The sequence below is a fragment of the Falco punctatus genome (genome assembly GCF_963210335.1).
Source record: "Falco punctatus genome assembly, chromosome: Z".
NCBI lineage: Eukaryota > Metazoa > Chordata > Aves > Falconiformes > Falconidae > Falco > Falco punctatus.
Genome location: NC_137586.1, coordinates 41,279,686 through 41,296,887, shown reverse-complemented (window position 1 = coordinate 41,296,887; position 17,202 = coordinate 41,279,686). Strand labels below are relative to the sequence as shown.

Here is a 17,202-nt window from a genome sequence, read left to right as displayed (position 1 = left end):
GAGGTGGGGATCAGTCTTCAAATATGTCAGAGCTGATCTGCTCCGTGGATGATTCAAAGAAACCTATTTATTTTCTGTTGAAAGAGAATACAGTTGAATATACAGAAGTGCTCTTAGTGTAGCTGTTTGTGCAGTCAGTGTTTTTTGGCAGAGCCACAAAAATAGGCAGTGGAAATGAAGACAAAATTTATAGATTCTTTGCTAGAACACACCTCAATGTAGTAAACTTCGTGCCTTTGACTTAAAACATAGGAAGTATAATGTATTAAAAAAAAAATACTAGAAGTAGGAAAGTAAATGAGCTGAGGGGGCAAAGCACACTAGTTCCAGCACTTTTAATGCTGTTTTAGACTGGGGAGATTATTTAATGTTTTTGTCTTTCTTGAGGACTGTTTTAAGTTATTGATGAAACTGTTATGATTTACTGTCACTGTCCTATGCAAGTCTTCTAACACATACTTACAGAAGTTAGGTGAAAAAAGAAAACAACTTCATGGCTGCATACATGTTGATTTCAGTTTGAGAGAATGTTGGCATAACAAAGTAAAACAGGTGTCCCTGGACATTCATGTTTGTATACTGAACTTCATTCAGGATTAATTTTTCAATAAATTATGGGAGCTCTGAAAGTCCTTACATTTATTGTCTTTCTGTAAAAGAAGAATATCGTTACATTAGTTATATAATCAACTATATCATTCAAAGCTGAATTTACAAAAAATTTGATGCTGTGATCTGCACCGACTTCATCTATTGTAATTTTGGAAGCTGGATATGTAGATAAAAAGAGAACACAGTCAGACTTGGCTCATTTCAAGCAAAGCCAGAAATGTCTGGTTCTGTCTTTCTCTGTTTGCATTATTCTTTTTTAACCACAAAGTCAACACAGAAGTATTAAGCATTTTAATTATCCAAGTCAAAACAAAGTATCTTGGAAATCACATAAAGAAAAATCAGTTATGATGATTTTGAAATGTTGTTCTAACTATCCAAATTAAACTTTCAAACTTCTTGATGTTGGATACTTATCACTGTGTTTTCATACTGTGTTTCTCATAGGGAGTTGTTCTTGTAGGAACTGTCTCACAGGGAGAGGTTTACCAGGCTCTGGTTCCCTATTAAGTGTATCCTGTTCTAGCTCAGACCTTTGCTCTGGTATGTCAGCTTGGTTTGGTGTGACTTAGAGCATCCCTGCTGTAGAACATGGAGCGGTATTTTCATAGGCTGATTCAGTGGAATATACAACGCTCTGTGTTCTTGTATGCTAAAAGGGTTCGTGTGTTGAGAACTGAATAGAACATCTGACTGAAAATTTCCTTTATGTTTTGGGCTCTCCAGTGACAAGTGATGCCTAAACTTGTCATAGCTTTTCTGTAACTACTTTTCAACTATTATGAAGAAGATCACTTGTAAAGCTGTTTTGATTTTTCAGTTTTTCACTTTTGAAACACTTTGTGGAGGCAAAAGCTGTAAAACTCCTCGTTTTGCAGATAGTTCTTCCACCTTGCTGCTAAACTGTTTGTTTCTTATTAACAACAGTGGAAAACTTGTGAACCTTTTTGTATTTCAGTTTGAAATATGTTCATAACTTTAATTGAAACCAGGTTTTGTTTTAGTCATACGTACATACCCTAGGAGCACTTTCCAGCAGCCTTAGGCCTGTGTTACTCTAGCTCTGGGATGGATCCAGACTGTCTTAGAGCTAAGCACTCTCTGGGCAGATTAGTTTTGGCTTTCAGCGAGCTGTAGCCTGTCTGTCTAGATTTTGTTGTTATACTAGAGCACTGCTTTCTGCCCTTCCTTTTTCCTCCCCTGCATCCTTAAACATTGCAGTCCCAGAACACATGGGAGAAGAATGCGTTTATTTATTGTGTGTAAAGCAAAGCGTAGTTTGTCTGAATGTGGGTGTAGCAGAAATATGGGAAAAGTTTTTAAATGTGTTGACACTCTGAATTAAGAAATTTACCCCCCAAATATATTTTTGTTCTTCACTGGGGTGGGACAAACTCAGTAGGGAAGACAGTAATTTAACTTGAAGACTTTGGTGATCAGCCAAGAGATACTTTTCACACTTACCTTTGAATTGTGAAACAGTATTCAAATTCTAGCACCAAAGTGACAGTGTGTGTAAATGCACTACTTTCTTTGTATGCATGCCATCAGTGTGATGCTATGATAGAACCTAATCCTTCTTTGATCAGTGCACCTCTCATTGAAAGTAAAAGATCTGAGTCTACAGCTTGTAGTGTTCTGCTAGTCCCTTTGCATTGCTTTCATGGCCTGATTAAATAGTATGATTTTTGTAAGATGGCCTACTTTCCTTTTCTAATTAGTCCACTGCATGTTATTGCCTGAAGTCTGTTTGCTCATAATATGTTTTTACAAAGAGAACTATACTTTTTAATCATCTGTGGCGTTCTTTTTAGTTAATACATTTTTCATTAATCTCGTTTTCATGAGTAAACATAAATCTGTAAGAATTATTATTTTCCATTTGGTGCATGTGTGTTTATATAACTGTTCATGATAATGAAACTGGTTTAGAGCCCTTAAGTGTCTTGATCTTGTTTCAAAATGCAGTGCCTGATAGATTCTCAGTTGTAAATCCACTTTTACCTTCGTTTAGCTTATTCAAGAAAAATACATTTGGGCTATAAATCACATGAGGCTATACTAAACTGAGAGGCTTCGCTGGTGTCTTTCAAGGGCTTTTACTCACTGGATATATGTGGGATTGAGCTGGGGACTGTTTGTGTCTTCATGCCCGTGGAGGAGTTAGGTATTAAAAGCTCTGAGAAATACATTTTAACTACTCTAATGGTACATCATACAGAGAAAATAAGACTGAGTGTTGAGACTGCCTGTTAGTCAGAGTCCTGTGTAAGATGACACTTAAATGATAGATCCATGAAATTGCGCTCCCATAGCAGAGATCTGCAGCCAAATGGTTGGGGACTTTCATGAAGAAATGCATGCATAGCTGCCCAACTGTATTTTAACTATGATTCCTCTAACAGGCAATAATCAGAACCAACATTGTCTCTCCTTTCTTAAGTATGTGTCTAGATTGTACATAACTAAGCATCTGATTTCATTGCATAAATACAAAATGAGAAGAATTGGTAAGGACAGTATATTTAAACATATCTTTCAATAATTTCAGATGACGTACAGTTTTGAAATGCCTTTGTCTTCTTAAATACATAAAAAAGGATAGGTAGCTAACTGTTCCAAATTCTGCCCTTAATAAAACAGTAAGTCTGTCTAGATACGTTGGTGGAAATGAGGACAAAATTTGATCCAGAGGACATAATATACTAATTACATTAATAGTACTGTAAATTAAGTAAATCGTTCCTCAGTCTGATATGATGTGATAAAGGAGAACATGTTATAAGTTAAATTATCAGATATTTGACCTTTTCACTTTTTCAGAAAATTCTGACAGAATTAGAGGTGAGATGAAAAAATGAAGGAATCATCTCTCTGGTGAATTAATTTATAGTGTATTATGTCCTCAAGGTCAGGCTTTTGCTCTGAATTATACCAACAGATCTGGGGAAGTTTGCAGTTTTATCAAAAAGTGTTGTTTAGAACTTTTCTATTTTTAGAATCAACTTGTTTTCTTAAATAAAGGATTTTTTCTAGATAAAGTATATTAATCCATGTTCCAGGATATACTGCATTTAAATAAGTATCATTAAATAAGGTAGCTCTTCTAAACATATAAAATCTCATGGTCTTAGTGCAATAAATGCAAAAACGAGTTCCAGCTTTATAAGAGAACGAGTAACCACTTGCAGTTACTGAGGGACTAGAGACATCGCAGTGTACCTGTAAAATCTGGTTTAATAAAAAAAACGGTTTTCATTATCTTTGCAGGGCTTAATGATTACTTGGAAATGGCAGAATGAAGGATGGTGTTTATTGATGCTTGTACATGTTTTTTCTTCTACATTACTGCACTAAAAAGTCTTAAGGCATATATGATTTCATATGGCTTGTACAGGTCTATGGTGGTTATGAAAATGTGAACTATTTATAGGTCAAGATCCTTCTTTTTCTGTGTTCCCGTAGGGAAAACAGAAAAGACAGGATACTATTTCCTCCGTTCAGCTAAATTAATGGATTGACAGGCTAAGTGAAATTTCAAAGTTTTCTAAACTATGAAAAAGCAAATGCTGTCTTTCCTAAAGTGTCAAGGCAGCAAAGCTACTGAGACATTGAACCTCTTGAAGTATTCACTGATAAGATACAATTTTTAGAAGTAAATCAGTATGAGTATTCTGAACATCCATTGCACAAAATAAATCAGGGGGAGAATGCCAGTTTAGATTATTTTGGTTAGAGCTGATATGTAGAAGAATGGCTGCAGAAGCGTGGCCTTAGAATCTCTGAAGATCTGCACAATTGTGATTACAGGCCTATTCTAATACCAGGCCTGGATTGTGCAGATCTTCAGAGATTCTAAGGCCACGCTTCTGCAGCCATTCTTCTACACTGATACATTTTGGTTTAAAAAAAAAAAAATTATATGTGAAGTTTTAACAGGATTGGATATAAATATTGCTAGTATTTACAGCTAAAGTTTTGTCTGCTTTGACCTCTGAGTAAGGAATTTCACTAGTGCCCAGCATTATAAATACATAATATGTATCCTGTATTACATACAAATGTCTTACATCTCTATGCCTTAGGAAAGCAATGTTTTTTTAATTATTTTACTTGTTAAGCAATTTCTTTCCATTGATGAATGAAACCACGTATAAAAGAATTGTTAAAGTGTCTCTTCCTTTGTTAAAATGGTACCATTAGTGTAACTTCAAAAACTTGTATTTCATAGGTGGTTTATTTGCTGGGTTTTCACTGACCTTGGAAAAAAAAACAAGCAAATTTTACTGTTAAGTTGTAACTCATTTATATAACCTATCCAGACAGGTAGTTTGCAAGCTTTGTAAGACGTTTATTAAGAACCCTTATTGGTTATTTTTTTATCAGAAAAGGAGGAGATTCTTCTTAACTAGAGTACTGATTTTTTTAAAAAAAGCTTTTGTTTCAAAGCTGTTGTTAAGCTTTTGGGGTTTTGTTTTTTAAAGCTTGTACTATGTCTTAATACATTGTCTGGTTTAGCTGCAGCTAAAATTGTTAGTTTAAACGTAATAGTGTGTAACTAAATTTCTCTTAACCCAGTATTTCCTTCCTTTCCCTTTAATCATCAGAGTTATCATCTGATTTGCATTATAGTGTGACAGAAAGTACCACCTCCTTATAATTCATGTATTTAAAGGTTTGATCCTAGATTGCAGTTCTTGCCGAAAAATGTTTGTAATGTATGAAGCAGGCTGAAATGACTTAAGAATTCTGAGTTTTGAAAATAATAGCAAAATTGAATCCTTGGCTTAAGAAATCCTAGATACATGCCTTCAAGCTGTCTCTAGTGTTGCCATTACTTCCTGTGTGTCCTCCTTTCACACATTAAACTATTACATAGGATCTGTCTTCTCTGTGATCTTGACAAATGCGATATGGCTTAGTGCACATCCACAAAAATAATGCCATAGAGATAATTTTCCCAGCTTCTTGCTTTTGCGTTGTGTTCATCTTTCCACTGGCTTTCGCTTCCTTACCATGTGGAACCAAATGGTTTGTCAGCTGTAAGGACCTGCATCATCTAACCTGGTATGACAACCAGGTTTAATGGTTTTTGTGCCAGTCTTGATAGTAATTTTTGAAACATTCCAACAAATACTTTTGCATGTGTTACCGTTCTCCTTGTTCTGAACAGAAGAAGTTCCCTGGAAACTTGTCTAAACCTGCTCCATTGCTGCTGCATAGTATACAGTGGTGTAGCAGCCAGAGTTGCATGCAGACTGCTGCTTGCACTGTTGAGAATTCTGCTGCTAAAACTTGATGCCCTCTTTCTGTGTTCAGCATCCCATTGTCTTACAGATTCATACTGAGTTTATAAAGTTTTAAAGAAGTGGCTGTTACTTAGGAGCAAAGGGCAGCTGTGATTCCCCATCAAGTCTTACAGGTTTCTGAGATACGGAATACGAGGTTCATTTACCAGTAGTAGATGTTCACATGGCACCAGCAGTAGGAAAGCATAATATTTTTGAGATGTGAACAGAACCAGTAGATCTGGAAGTGACTCAAGAAACATTTGCAAAAGGCATTGCATAAACCTTGCAGGGATTTGAAGGGGTATTCAGACAACTGAAACAGGAGAGGTGGAAGGAGGAAGGGACATTTGACTGGTGGAGTCTCTTTTATAAGCAGTGTGGAGCTAAATAATCTGGAAAGTTTGTTCTTAAAAATGCTTTGTCCAAAACATTACCACCAGGGGATCATTAAAACTGTCTAGTGGCTTAACAGTCTGTAACTACAGTGACCCATAGTAAAAATGTGTTTAGCTTGGTGTTCAGAGATCACAGGGGCTGAAAGATGATGCCTACATGTGAGTGAGCGAAGCAGAATTAGCTGCTTAGAGGGGTGGGATCTCCATCCTGGCGAGAGGTGTTCAAAGCTTGACTGGACACAGCCACGAGCAACCTGATGTAATGATGAAGTTAGTTCTGCTGGGAGCAAGGGGTTGGACCGGATGACTTTCACAGGTCCTTTCCAACATAAATTGTTCTGTGATTCTAAGTAGAAAAAGTCACAGTTAGTTAAGTGAAAGGAGTTTTTTTCGTTCGTTTCTTTGGGGAGCATCTTTGTGGTCATGCTATAAGGTTTTGCCATAGTTTCTTTACAACACTGAAGAACCCTACTTTATTTAGTGGTTATATGAATTAATGTAGTTATCTTCACAGTACTTAATTTACGCTGAAGAACTGTTTTCAATTTTATCAGAGGTAACACTTGTATGAAGGCAAAACAGAATATTTAGAAAATTAGAGATTAAGTAGCTCAACCACAACTGCAAACTGAAACTGAAGGAACTTTGTAGGGTGGTTTTCTGCAGTATTTCTGTGCTTCCAAGTATTGAATAAAGGTACTGTGCAAGGATGTCAGTTCTTTTGATAGATGGAAAATTTTATTATTCTTGGGTTGTCCCAAGTAGAAAGGATCAACATTGCTTGGTTTGTTAAAAGGTATTCCAGTTAAAGTCTAATGTATTAAAATTACATGAAAATAATTACATGAAACCCAGGATAGGTATTTTTAATGTGAACTCATTTTTGTGTCTATATAGATATGTAGATGCAAGCATACATGCTCGTGTTTTGAATCTGGACAAAATACATCTGCAAAATAGAGTGTCCAAAGCCTAGCTGGAACTTCATCACTGGGATCTGTTAACGGGTGACAAGTTGGTGCCATGTTCCAGTTGCACTTCCTTTTGATGTGACAAGGAATAAGAAATGGCATGAAGCCACGGAGTTCAGGATACTTTCACTCTTTATGGAGGCAGTTATCTGAAGCACGTGTTTCATTTTTTCATCTGAATTATCTTGCTGTTCACATCTGGGCATGCTTCCCCTTCTCTTCCAGTACTTTGTGTTCCTTATTCACAAGCTGATCCTGAATGGCTGAGCATGAAGGCTGGAAGAAAACAATGTTGAGATTAGAGCACTTCTCCTTTTCTGCATTGTGAATAAACATAATACTTTAGTTGTCTGTTTTTTTGCATCAACATTAAGCAATCCAGTACAATTGAGTGTAGGGCAGAGGGATAATGTGAACTCCCAGATAGATTTAAAATTCTTAGATGGTCTTCATAATTATTTAGCAATGTTGTTTCCGTGGGAAATAAAATCTCCAGAACTCATTGTTTATTTGGTAACCAGGGAAAATAACACATTAACCACCTGTGCCAAACCGTGTTGCTGTATGTATTGTATCTGCTCTTACCTGTTCACAGTTATGCGTATGTATTTTCTTTTTGGTTTGTGGATAAGAAATCCTTTGAACGTAAAGTATCAGTACTGGGTAACATCATTTGCATAAGGAAGAGTTAGAGCCTCTCTTTTGTTGAAATGGGTGGTTCATAATGGAAATGGGAAGTTGAATGATTGTGAACCTAACTTGCAGAGGCTGCCAGAAATGCAGCTGGTAAATGTTGCTATTGGCAGCATTTGCTGGCAAAGGCAACTGCCACTTACTTTTTTCAATAACCAGTGTCAAAACTGTCCAGAAAAGGGCCTTTTTCAGTAACAATTTAATTTCAAAATATTTTCACCCAATTTTCTCAAAAGTACGTAGGTATTCATGAAAAACTGATTATTCCGGCATTCATGTTACTTCATCAAAATTAATTTAACAGTCTTTTTTTATTATTTTGGAAATACCTGACAGCAGTGTTTGGACCATGGGTTTTGACCACTCTTTGGACCACTTTTTTTTGTACAGTATTTTTGTGCTTTGGTGGTTGTTGAACAGATTGGTTGGTGGATTTCAGCTGTCATTTGGTTCATCTGTCCCTCTGCTGGATACATAAAATTGCTGTATATTTTTGCGTTCAGTTTTGCAAATTTAAGTTGTTTGAGAGGTGAAAGTCCTGCTCCCAGGTGATTTAAAAGTACAGTTCTCACCTACAGAGATGTCTTCCCAGTCCTCTGCCAGAAGATTTTCTCAGGCTAGTTTGCAGAAAGATTCAAGACCAGTGAAGAAAGTATTTACTACTGAGCTCTGTGTTTGAAATTGTCTCTTGCTGCATTTGAGTTACTCACCAAAGTATTTGTACAACTGTCACAGGTTTTTTCTTAGACAGCTAGTTATAGCAGTGTAGCTGTGAGATTATACTTCATAAGAGTGACAAAAATCTGAGTCGCTTCCGGTTTAGTACTGTATTTACTTCTTTTCCGTAGTGGAGGACTCTGCACTTACCTTCCACTTCCTGATTTCCTGTTATTTCCCAACTTTCATGTAACAGCTTTATTAGATTTCTAGCCAAGGCATACACTGTAGGTCTTTCTGTGCAGCTAGACATTGATTCTACTTCAGTAATTGCTGGAAGTCTTATTTGGAGGATGGTGACATTCCTAATTAATAGAGACTTTCCCACCAAATACCATTCATATGCACAAGATTTTGTCAGGTAAAATAATGTAAGTCCATTACTGTGATACTAAACAACTTCTGAAATATTAACCTCGGCTTTTTTTCCTGAAGGTCTATTGTGTCAGTACCTCCTCTTCTACAGTTGTCTCTGAATGCCCTCTCAGTCAAATAAACATTTGTTACCAGCAGAAACATAGTTATGTACACAGTGCCAGTTGTTGACTGAAAAACGCATCTTGTTTCCCTCCTCACCACCTTCTCGCATCACTTCAACAACATTCAGTCCCTTACAATTTGGGAAATCCTGATTTTGTTAACAGACACTATTTAAATTACTAGCAATTTTAAAGACAAAAGTTACTTACATTTTTCATTCAATATGTAAGTTACAGTATGCCCACTAGATGCCACTCTAGACAACCATAAAGACAGTAATGCATGAAACTCCACTGCTGCTTCTGTGTTGTTTCATTGTACTTGGTCTTTTCTGTCAAAGCACTATGTTAGCTGAGAGATGCTGCTTTCCCTTCACTGGGTACCAGCTGATAGAGCTCTTAAATGCTATTTTAGCGCTCTTCAGGTATTTTTCAGATTTTGACTTCTAGAGTCAAGTGTTTATAAATTACGCCAATTCTATTTATTTCTGCAACTGCAGGAGTAATTGCATAATTTTGCAGAGCAACAGACAGCAAAGAGAATTGCAATGCATGAATCCAAACTAGAAATCCATCATTTTAACACGAAAACTGAAAGTATAGGATTTAAAAAAAAAAAAAAAAATAAGTGGAAGGAGGTACTATTTTAATCTTCCAAAATGAGGAAGAGTAAGAGTTTACACTTAGATAAAAAAGTGAGAAAACAGGGTTTGTATGCTAGTTATATTTGAATTAATGTTTAACCATCTTACAAAAGCTTTTCTATAGTAAGAGGTACATAGTACAAAGACATTTAATTGTATTTTTATTCTTGTTTCATAAAAACATGTTTTTAGTTATAAAACTGGATAGCCCTATGATTCATTAGAAAGTGCAGTGGTTTTTCTTGGTGTTCAATAAGAAAATGGATTAATCTTATCCCAGATTATATAATCTGTTTATAGTTAACGTATTTCTATGCACTTTTGGATTTTGTGCACTATATTTTTTATTCTGTGTTTCATGATGGTATTTTTACATTTGATTTGCGACTGGGTCGGTTTGTGTGGAGGATGGGAGAATTTTATCCTGGCATCTGTATGTCATAACGAGAAAATTGGCGTAATGGCTGGTGATACCAATGTACGTTTGTGCGTTTCGGGATTGACTGCATACATAAGCAGAGCAGGGAAGTTGCGGAGGCCAGCAGACCTTGGAGGATGGTGAAAACAGTGATCCTGCTGCTCATTTTCCTTATGCCAGCTGCCTGCAAAGCCAAATAGGCCACAATGAGCTGTTGCTGCTGTCAGAGCGGGGTTGCTGTGAAGGCTGGCATTACTGCTGCAGATGGCTGTCAGCTGCTGAGAAAACCTTGAGCCAGCTCCAGCTGCATATTTCTATGTATTAGCTATTCACGAGTTTCTTTCTGCAGCCTTTTCCATTGAAGCTGAAATAAGTTTTTTCTGGAAGCAATTTTGTGAGGTAGAGCTGGCTCATAAAATCACATCAAGGGCTTGAATGAACTATTAAATACTGCTTGCTGCCCACTGTTCCTGTCCTGCCACACTGTCTTGCTTGGTTTGGCAAGGCTTCCTTCACACTGCATCTGACAGAAGGTCAGATCTGCAGTGCTGGCCTTTTTCTATACTCCTTGTGATCCTATCCCTGTTTCCAGTGAAAATACTGTTAACGTGAAACGATGTACTTCCATACCTAAACGTGCATACTGTTAATGACAAAGTATTTTTCAGAACAGTGCGTAATTCAACAATTTCATCTTGTCAAACATTCTTTAACTAAACTGATTAAAAATATCATGGCAGTAATGTTGTTTGTATGTTTAATAAAGGCAAATGACAAATATGCAATGTTACAAACTATCACTGGCAACAGAAAAGCTGTTTAAGAGCAATTTTAGAGAAGAATAAGCAGTATTGTTGGAAAAATTACTTCTGGAATAAAAACATTTTATCTGCCATGACATCCATAAAAGCTGATTTGCTCTTAGAAATTGTATAAATGAGAGATGAAAGACCAAAGAAGGTTAAACAGAGATTGATTAGTTAAAAAATTAATTGCGTTATACTTTTCAATTAATCCTTGAATCATTCTACAATAAAATAGTGAAGCCGTGTTAGAATGTTTATTCTGTTACGGTAAACTCAGGACCTATATTGCTTTATCTGCTCAAGCAGATAATACCTGCTTAAGAGTGTTTAGGCCATCTTTGAATTCCTGCAAAACTTCTATAAGGTACACATCTGAGTGACAAAATATCAAAATGTCTGTTCACCATCCTTAATACAATTCCTTTGCATTTCCCCCTGAAATAATTGCAAAGGGTTTATAAACACAATTCAATGATCACATAAACTGTTGGGAAAGGCATGAAGGGCCCAGAGCCTGTATCCGTGAAGACAGCGTGAGGGACAGCTTGTTTAGTCTAGTGAGGAGGACGCTAATAATTACCATGAGTATTTGAAGAGCTGGAAAAGTGTGTCATGAAGGCAAACTTTTCTAGGTAGACAATACAACAAATTGTGGCCTGGGAAGTTTAGGCTCTGTATGAGGAAACATTTTTCCCTTGGGTGTTAGTTTAGCAGTGCAACAGAGAAACCAGAGAGGTATTGAAATCTCCATCTGTAGAGGCTTTCAGGAATTGCCACAAAGCCATGACTGGCACGCTTCTGTGGTGTCATTAGTTGTGCTTGAGTGAAAGACTAAACTAGATGAACTCTAGTGATGCCTTCTAGCCAACATTTCAGAGTCAGTACTCTGTTGCCACTTCAGTGGAAGATGTGTGACAGTCACTGTGAACACTTCACAACTGTCTAAACAAATTACAAAGGTAGGGTTGTTACTCCTTTTGTACAGTTCTAAATGGTATCAGCAATGCAGCAGCAGTCCTGCTGATGTGTGTGTACGTAATTATGCTCTCTATGTTCTCTTAGGTTGTAATAGTAACTGCTGTCATCTAATTGTAGTGTTTTTACCATGGATAGACCTAGCCCTTATTCAGAAGCCGTAGCCAGACTTTGAATGTGTATTGGGTAGGAGCAGTATTACTGTTACATTAAAAGTCTGATTTTGGAACTAAACTGTAAACTACTGTTTCTAATTTTCTAATGAGTAGTTTCCAGTGAAATAAAGGCAAAATTCTTCTCCAGATATAAGCATCCCAATGTCTTAGTGCAGAGAATGTAGAAGGTTGCTTCTTGGGAAGAGCTACTTAAAAATGGAAGAACATACGATGGTAATTTCCTACTCCTTTCCTAACAGAGCATCTGACAGCAAGAAGTTGACTTAAACCTAATGATAAGCAAAGGAGCAGCTTTGCAGGAGTACATGCACATTTATACTTAGAATTGTGCTTAAGTACTTCACTGAATCCAGCTTCTTTACATGTTAATAACATAAGATTAATTCTTCTCTTAATGTTCATCTTCAGAACTTAGGTTGGATATTTATCAGCTGCCCCCACATAAGCTGACTGCACTTGCTCTTCATTGTAACTATGCTGAGAAGTTTAACAAAAACAGTTCTTAAATTTGAAATACAGATTGCAATGTTTTCCTAGGAAGTCCATCACTTTCCATTAGTACTGAAGCTATAACATTTCACCTTTGTGCTTCTTTTGTTGTGTCTTTGCCATCTTCTAAACTTTCTGATGACTGTTAAACTGAAAAGCAAATTTTTTGATTCAGTATGTGGGAGAGTTTCAAAAGGAGAAGGCAGAGGCTGATTGTTGTTTGTAATACATATTAATTTCAAGTTTACAGTGCTGGTTTTTGGGACAGTTTTTAAAAAGTGCTGAGAGTTTGGTATGTATTTAACGAGATCCTGTCTACGTTCCTTTTAAGGATAGGGAAAGGGAAGAAGCCAGTGAGATTTCCCATAATTGAGGCAAGTGGTAAGCATTTTTATTTAATTGCTAAATTGGGGCTCCGTTGTGGAAAAACTGAATGTGTCATTATGGGGAGGGAACAGAAGAGAGACCCTTTAAGTTTTATTGTGTTACATCTACACATCAAGAGAAAATACAGGTATTGTCAATATATAGTGAGTCTCTGTCTTCTCTTTAGGGCATGTTAAGTACTTAGTTTTCTTACACTTTGGTAGTATTGTCCATACTGTAAGTGCAGTTTGTGGCACTAAGAAGGCACAGAAAAAAATAGCAAAAAAACCCCAACCTGACTATGAAGTTAGGATGTCCATTTACTAGGTTCCCCCCTCCCCTGCTCCTCTAAGTCCCCTTGAGTTTTCATCTATGATGTTATTAGTAGTAGTAGTAGTAGGTCTAAGCATAACAGACTGAAAAGAAACCAGCAAAGCCCAGAGTTAACAATTACGGATTTTGTATTTCCTTGGTTTGATCTTTAGATGTCAGAACTGTGATGTTAATGTGACTGCAAATAACCACCCTGTAGTTTATGATGCTGTCAGATACATCTGCCATACTTCAAAGGATCCCCAGGGAAAATACAAATGCTAAAATAAGCAAGATTTGTAAGAAGATAGAATAATTTTATTAGACCAGCTGATCCAATCAGAGAAAATGAACAAGCCCATGAACAATTCCTTCTTGACACTGTTGTGTCTAAGGTTAAGGTTTTCTTCCAGTGAAATAGCATAGCATTTGACCATAGCAATCATTTAGTAATATATACATAATGTTGTGTATTTCACACAATGAACTGAAGAGGAGTTTTCTTGATTAGTATCTTTATGAGGCTTTGCAAGACACTTGTTAAATATAAAAATTATATGAAATTTGCATTGAATCCCTGGAACTGACTGATCTTACCTTTTAGATTTCTGACAGTACTGTCTTATTACATATGACTTCTGAGAAGGAGTATTTGTCTGTGGAGCATTGCAATGTGACATACAGTCAGAGAAGATAATCTGTGATAGCCTTTTTTCTATGCTTCTGTCATAAGGGCAGAACATAGCATTGTATGGTCTTTTCCTTGAGAAGGATCATGGAAATTCATAGACCTGTCAATTATGGATCTTAAGGAGAGTGACCTTTTCCATAACGGATTGGGACAGCCTGTCATCCTTTGCTAACTCCTTAGGAAATGTGTCTGCAGCCTTCCTAATGTCTTGATCCCTGCTGTTTGCTTCATTCTGCAGGTGTGGTAAGGGCCATTCTGTAGTGATAGACACTCTGAAATATTCTATACTAAGATAGTTGCTGTTCCTCAGAGCTACCATTTGGTGTGCAAGACTTTACTGTCTTACCTTCCCAATATCCTCATCTGGTACAACTGTACAGGGCAAGATTATCATACCGTAAGAAATAATGCTACTTCGGTGGGCTCTGGCAATGTAATGTGCATTTTTTATAATTTCCCACAATTCTCTGATTTCCAGTTAATTTTGTTTTGGAGTGGATAATTTAATACAAAATTAGCAAGGGCAACAGTCTCCTCTGTTGCCTCTTTAAAGCCTGTTCTCCCAGAATCAGGAATAGATTTAGACTTCGCCTGGCTCTTCCTGTAAATACAGTTAACTGGATGACTTTTGGAGGCAGGTGGCTTCTGGAGGCAAGTGGCTTCTGCCTGGAATGAAACTTTGACTGTACTGAAGAACACCGTGCAGTGAATGAGGGTGGGATAATCCAGTACTGTTGACTGACTTCAGTTACTGACACCCTGAACTATGTGTTTTTTTTGAAGCAGTTGTGTTAGACTGCACATATTGACCACTTATGTAAATTTCTCAATGCTGTAATTATTTCCTTTGATATGACATCATTGTTCTGAAGGAGCTGTCTTACACCGCTGCCTTAGTAGTATCCTTTTTTGGCACTCCAGATTGGTTTTGAATTAATTGAACTATCTTTGAAATCATGGAAAGCTACTTCATCTCCAATCTGTCTGTTGAGTGGAATCTTTAGCGTGTATCTCATCAAGGAGAGGCTTAAGTCAGATGCCTCAAGTCTTAAAGAACTTGAGAGACATTTATAAATTTATAGTAGGAAAAAAGAGATTGTGGATTGCAATTCGTATTATACAGAATTCATAATTAATGCATAATACATTACATACTCTTTTTACATTGAAGACAGTATTTTGTTCTTTATTGTGTGTGTCTCTTGGTGTTTTTATGATACACAGCACTTACAGGGTTAATTTTTTAGCTGATAGGATGCCAGAAATTGCTTTAGGCATGATGTCAGTGTAGCTGTAGTCTGCATGCCTTTTCTGCTTCATCTTGTTTGGCATCCCTTTCAAACAGAAAATGAAATTCTGCTCTGGGTCTAGTAACAATGTTTGCAAAACAGTTTTCTTGAGCTTTTCTGGAGGAAGGTTCATGAATTTATCTAAATTGATTTATTTATTTTGTCTTTGCAATTCTGTGTTATGTATACGGGGGGAAATCAGCGCTATAGGTGAAAATATTGCAGCCCTCTTGAAGGCTTTTTGTGAAAAGCAGGAATACTTAGATAAAGTAATTTCTTTGTGCACTTTTCTTACTGAGAAATTTTCAATACCTTATTAATTTACTGTGAAAAAACACTGCTGATTGATCCATGATGCTGTTTCATCTTCTGAGTGTCATATTAGGAGATACCAAGTGTTAATGAGTTTAGGTAGATGTTTGTAATTTAAACAGTTTGTAAGTTTACATTGCCTTCTCCTTTTCATCAAGCTGTAAAAGTGAAAACTACCTTGTGTAGTTTCTGCTGTCTTTCCGTAAGGTCTTGTAACATGTTGAGAAGAAAATATGGTCTGATTAACAGTTAGTCTAAGGACTTACGTTTTATGATCAGCCCTGTTGATATTTCAGCTTTTCTGCTTTCTGACTAGAATCCTGGCAGTGTTGAAATCAATATGAGTCGTAAGAGCTGACTGCAAGAAAGCAAAGGTTTTACTCCTCTGCATAAGTTTATTAGTCTATAAATTCAGCTATTTCTTCTCAGCCACCACTCCAACATGCACTGAATTTTACAAATTGCTTGAAGATACTGTGGTGACATAGGATACCAAACCATCAACTTCTACAAAAGGGAATTTTTTAGGGTTTTTTTTTTGGATGGGGTTTTTTTTTGGTTTTCGGATGTTGTTTGTGGTGGGTTTTTTTAATTCCTACTCTTCATGTTTATGTTGGTCTTTTTAAAATGCAAATTAATGCAAGTAAATGTACACTTACTGCAAAACTGTCTGAGTTATCTGACATTGTTATGGCTCAGCAACAGCAGAATCTGCAAGATTCACCTCCTTGCTGTTGTTCTCTGGAGCTCAGCTCAGTGATGAAAACGTTTTTTTGAGGAGGCTGCAGCTTTAAATAATAATGATAAAAAGAGAAAGTTGATTCCTTTGTTTTGAACTCAGTTTGTTCTGACTCTGTATTAACCACATTGTGACAGCCTTACAGTTCTTCAGAACTGTATCAAATCATAACATAATTTTACAATGACGGTAAAGTGTTACAAGTAGAACTGTAGGCTTCACTTCTATTTCAGCTGTAATGCAAAGTGGTTTTCAGCAGCAGTTAAGCCATTATATAAAGGCTAACTGAACAATGTTAGAAACAAATAGAGTGATGGACAGATTTTTAGATTTTATATCATAAGCCTTTGACATAGAAGTGTTTTCAGGTGCCGAATTTACTTGCAGTTATTTTAAAGCTGACCTCTTTCTAAGAATTGCCTAACTCAGCATTTGAAGTTTGGTAAAGACCTATAAGTAATGGTCTTAAACATTGAATTGGTCATTATGTCTTCTTGTGCTATACTTGTGCCTACCATGCATCACATGCATTTCAATACCCACCAGGTTGCTGGCTGGCCATAATTGTGCATATGTGTACCTGTTAGAGTTTTCGTGTTCGTGACCTGTGTTTTAGAGAATACTTACACTTGAGCAATTGAATTTGCAAAAGCAAAATGCCTGCATATTTCTTTAACTGCTTGCTTATTAATTGTAATTTAAATACTAGAACCTTACATACTGGTATGAAGGTGCAAAAGGATCCATTTTCCAAATAAGTGAAATGCATTAATTTATTTTTGTAGAATTTTTTTTACCACCAAAATTCCACTCTTTTTTTAATTCCA

At 36.5% G+C, this 17,202-nt stretch overlaps 1 protein-coding gene and 1 long non-coding RNA gene across 3 annotated transcripts in view; one reads left to right on the top strand and one right to left on the bottom strand.

Annotated features, from left to right (window-relative positions):
• The window catches only part of LOC308056329 (guanine nucleotide-binding protein G(q) subunit alpha), a 133,324-nt gene that overhangs the window by 108,419 nt on the left and 7,703 nt on the right, over positions 1 to 17,202 (top strand). The gene's annotated exons all lie outside the window — the stretch shown is intronic.
• Positions 271 to 17,195, bottom strand: LOC308056330. The gene is made up of 2 exons (XR_013924785.1): positions 16,801 to 17,195; positions 271 to 16,596 (listed from the first exon to the last, which is right to left on the bottom strand). It is a non-coding gene; the product is annotated as an uncharacterized lncRNA (long non-coding RNA).